Source organism: Salarias fasciatus, unplaced genomic scaffold (genome assembly GCF_902148845.1).
Source record: "Salarias fasciatus unplaced genomic scaffold, fSalaFa1.1, whole genome shotgun sequence".
In the NCBI taxonomy this organism is placed as follows: domain Eukaryota; kingdom Metazoa; phylum Chordata; class Actinopteri; order Blenniiformes; family Blenniidae; genus Salarias; species Salarias fasciatus.
The window spans coordinates 67,372-72,138 of NW_021941403.1; the positions used below are offsets into that span (position 1 = coordinate 67,372).

General features: G+C 40.6%; 1 long non-coding RNA gene across 1 annotated transcript; it reads left to right on the plus strand.

Moving 5' to 3' along the window:
- Positions 1–2,324: 2,324 nt before the first annotated feature.
- Positions 2,325–3,690, plus strand: LOC115385761 (uncharacterized). The gene is made up of 3 exons (XR_003931168.1): positions 2,325–2,413; positions 2,497–2,564; positions 3,592–3,690. It is a non-coding gene; the product is annotated as an uncharacterized LOC115385761 (long non-coding RNA).
- The last annotated feature ends 1,077 nt before the right edge of the window (positions 3,691–4,767 follow it).

Genomic DNA, 4,767 nt, shown 5'->3' on the forward strand with positions numbered 1-4,767 from the left:
CTCTGATAGAAGCTCCACATCACTTCTTCCTGTCAGAAAGCGTCCCGCTGTTTTAAAAGTGGAACTTGACGCTCCGCTGGACTAATGAGCTTCACTCCAGCAGCAGGTCTGCGTGGCTTCTCCTCCATCAATCCAGCCTTTAATGAAGGAGCAGACAGCCTGACGAGCACAACCCAAACCACAGCGTGACCACGAGGATTCAGCAGGTCTGAGAGAAGACTGTCACCTCCTGCTGAGGCTCCTTCAGGAGGAACAGACTGCTCTGAAACATGACGTCTGTGTTGCGCTGATCCTTCCAGAGACTCAAACAGAGACGTTTGGCTTCATGGATCCAGTTCTGCTTCCTTTCAGGAGGGTTTGCTGTTTTGTTCACGGCTTCATCTGTTTCTACACATTGAGTGTGAATCAGGCCAGACAGCATGAACAGCTCCTCACTGATGAAGAACTTTGTTCACTGATCAGTCAGTCTTTCCCTCCAGGCCTCTGGTTCAGTCAGTCCCTCAAACTAAACACAGCGGAGTTTGACTCCTGAACAAAAAGCAGGAACTGGATGAGAACAAGCTGCTTTAAAAAGAACCAAGTCCTTCATCAAACAGGAGAATCCAGGAAACTTCAAGTTTAACAAGTGAACTAGTAGAAAGGATCAAATAGTGGAGCGGTGGGGGAAATGACTGTGGAGCTGCAATGCATCATGGGAGTTTGGGATGGGATCTGCAAGATTTTTTGGTTTATTCTGATGCTGTGGTGTTGTTGGTCGTTGTGTTTTGTTGTGTTCTTGTAGTTTAGTTCATTTAAATAATATCATGAATGTTCATGTTGGACCAGGAGGGAGAAGTGTGTGTTTCATCCTGTCCTGCTGAGACTTTATCTGACTTGATTCATCATGTCTTTATGGATAGTGAATAAAACCTGTTATGTAATAACTTTCTTCTCTGATCTATGTGAGTAAACACTATAAAGGTTCAGTGTTGTCAATAGAATTATACAATAAAACTGATGTGCAGCTACAATGTGTATTAATAATGTATGATCAGAACAATGACTGTTAACAGAAGAGTAAACTTGTTCTACACTTAAAGAATGTTTCAATAAACTATAATATCAACTCACAGTAATCCTGCAGTCCTCTAGCAGTAGCAGAGTGAACCTAAACACACTTCAATAAACTAAAATGTGGACTAGAAGAATAAACCCAGAACTCTGGAGCTTTATAGAGGAGTGGACTGGTTTTATCCTTCAATGTGAACTTTTCTAAACTTTTATTGATCCTATAAAGTATATATTTATGAACTTAAAATGTTCCAATTCAGTCAAAGAAGTATTTAATTAGTTCCTTTCTAGTTGCCGACAGGTCCATGATCCACAGTAACTGACTCTACTGTTACTGATCCTCCAGTCTCCTTAATAAAAGCAGCTTCCAGTCTCCTGGCTGCTGCTGAGGGCTGTCAGTCCCCTAACTTCCCCTGGGCTCAACAGGAAGTGACCTCCTGTCAGCTGAAGAACAGTTGACCCTTGACCTGTGAGCAAAGCCTTCCAGCAGAGGAGCGTCTCCACTTTTGGGCCTGTTGGGCTTCCTTCCTGCCAGTCATGTGATCTGCTGGAAGCCACAGTGTGGCAGAGCCTGGTGGAGGAAGATCCAGGTGAATGTGAGAAAGCCTCAGCTCACAGTGGAGCCGCTGCTCTGCACTGACATCTAGTGGGGAGAAGTGGGAAGGGGTGGGGTCACGGTGTTGGGGTTTAACTTGAGAATTTACTTTTTTTTTTTTTTTTTTAGGATTTCGATCTACATTTTTGTCAAATCTATAACTTGTCCTTTTCCTGTATGGATATAAAATACATTCATCACACATTATATGTTTTCTCTTTCTATATTTTTCAATACACTTTATCAGCCTGTTTTTACTTATATCTATTTTTCTACTCTTTGCAGAACGATGACAAGGATGCTTCAAGAGTTGCTGTTAAGGACACAGCCTAGATTTTTTTATTTTTCATAGAGAGTTTCTATTGTTTACAAATGCCCTGAAATTAATGAAGACTAAATGTGCATGTAGGTTGTTAAAGTTGACTGAATTTTGCAATTTACAAAAAAAAGGCAGAGTTCTCCTTTATTTTGTTTTGACTTTCGGCTGTTTGATTTATATTTTTTCATTTCTTTTTGTTTAATTTTCTTGAACTTTAACTGTGAATGTTCAAAATAGCTTGTAATGGTTTTTATGTACAGTAACCTATTATTTTGAACCTTTCAATTAAAAAAAAGTTGCTGTTTCCTGTAGTTCCGCCCGGAGGACATTAACTTCTAGTTCCTAGTCGGACGGGTTTGAGTGACGGAACAGAGCGTGTTGAGATGTTTGTCTGTCAGTAACTCCTCCCTGATGTTGTGCTTTATTCTGCAGAGCATTTGTTTCCCTTGGTGAGACTTTCTGTCTCCTTCGTGGTTTTGTTGTTTCGGACGAGTTCCGTTTTATTTACCGATGTAATGTTTAATCTGTCCAGCAGAGGGCCTCAGCGCTGCGCCGCTGATCAACACAAGAGACAGAGTTCTTTGAGGAATTCACCACAAGGTGGTTCAACTTTAGAAATCTGCTTTGTGGATACATAAAATTACAGTGGAGTTAATTCCCATATCATGAAGGAAAGTCTTAATAATAAAGCCACATAAAACATTTAAATTCTGGAGTTGGTAAATATTTAGAGAACCAGAGATGTAAATCCTCCCAAAAAGCTCCAGAATACATTCATTCCTAGAACATGTGTCCAGTGGTTTCAACATGTTCTTTACTAAAGGAACAGTTATTACTCTGGAATCCAAACCGTTTGCTTCTAAAGTCAGCAGAGGATTTATTCTGTTCAGGACCTGAAAGGCAATCTTTTGGTTTGGGATCAGTGGGGAATTTGAAAAATGTTGATCTTCTGCTTTGAGCGTCTCTTTTTGAGAAAATAATCTCAAATTGAATTTTAGGAAATAACATTGTGAGCATTTCATCATTAAAATAAGTAGAATAGTCCAGCTGTTGGTTCAGAGCCAGTTCAGTTGAGGCCGTTCACCATCAGTGATGGAGATTTGGATTCAGCCCATTTCTATTGACATGTGAAGCTTTTCCCAGGACTGCTGGAGGTAAAGCTTTAACCTCTCCTTTATACTGACGCTCATCCCTGATGTTCCATTTAGCAGGAAAACTTTCCAGAGACTGAATATTACCTGAACAATCCAGTCAGTGCTGCACAGACCAAACTCCACTGTCCATAAAGAAACGGGGAAATGATTCCATTCCTGTCAGAACAGCTCTTCCTCTGATAGAAAAGTCTCTCTGAGACCCAGAGTTCAGTGTGTTTTAGATTCCTCTGAGCAGCTCCTCATGTTCAGCTTGGTTCTTTGCTCACATCTTTAGTAATCTGCTCAGCCAGATATTGAAGTGTGGTTCTGACAGGAATGTTCTGGATGGATGACAGATTCACACACTGATGGATCACTGGCTTGTATTTGACATGATCAACATCAGAATCCATGATGTGTTCAAAGACATGTCTGCTGGTAAAGTCCAGATAGTGAAGCATCTTCTCTACATGTGACCTTCCTGCTGACTCCAGGATGTTGGAGAACTCTCTCCATCCAGCTGGGCTGATCAACGCTTCCTGGGCCGGGCCCGATGTGTGTGTCGCCTCAATGTTTCTGTTTCTTCCATCAGGTGAGCCGCAGGGCAAAGATGGCCGCCAGAAGATTCCAGATGAAAGCAGACAGCAGCTGACAGAGTGAAGAGCTGCAGGCCAGCCTCCAGAATAAAGACATGATCTTCACACTCAAACACACTTTACATTATGGACATCAACACACACACATTGGGTTGAAAGAGATCAAATATGCACACTTCTCAAAACCATTTGTTCTTTCATTGTTCAGGAACCAAACTGCAGCTTTCCTTTTTCTAGAGTCTCTTAAACCTGAGAGATGAAAAGAACAACTGGCTTTGGAGAAAGTAGGGCTGCTTGATTTTGTCAAAAAATAAAATCCTGATTATTTTCTCTCAAACCCGATTTTTCGATTACGATTACAATTTTTTGTAAAAACAAACAAACAAAAAAAGAATACAGTACTTTGAATGTCTTTTATTGAACCTTTGTTTGGATTCAACAAATCCCAAATTCTAAATGTACAATCACATTACTGATTGAATAGTGCAAAACTGTCAAAATCTAAAGTGAACATTGCAGCTTATCTTAAATACACTCCAGGTCTGACTTAAAACAAAAAAATCAGTGAATTCAGTCACTTTTTGTAAAAGAAACTTTGCCTTCATCGTAGAATAAATCTCAGTCAGTCAGTCAGTCATGTTGTCAGTCAGTGAGGGGAGGTCGGGAGGCAGGCTCAGGTTTTGTGCTGCAGTCACAATTTCCTGTGTCTTACTTGAACATCAGTGTATCGTCCAAACTTAACAACATCCAAAAACAAGATGACAATTAGTTGATCTAAACAAACACAGACATGCATGCCTCATGTCACTGAACTTTACTTCTTAAAACTCTTTGCAAATAAACACAGAAAAATTCTTTGAGATTAAGAGAACCTCGTCTTCACAACAGACTTCCTGTCTTTCTGCTCTTCTTTAAACAACAATGAATGAATAAAGAGCAAAGTGTTCACTTTTTGCCAGATAAATATTCTGCAGTGTCGTCAGTCTGTAAACCAAACATTCAGGAAGTCAGTCTGCAGTGGCAGTCAGCGAGCATCCCTCCAGCCTGTCATGCAGCCTCATGCTGATGGGCTGC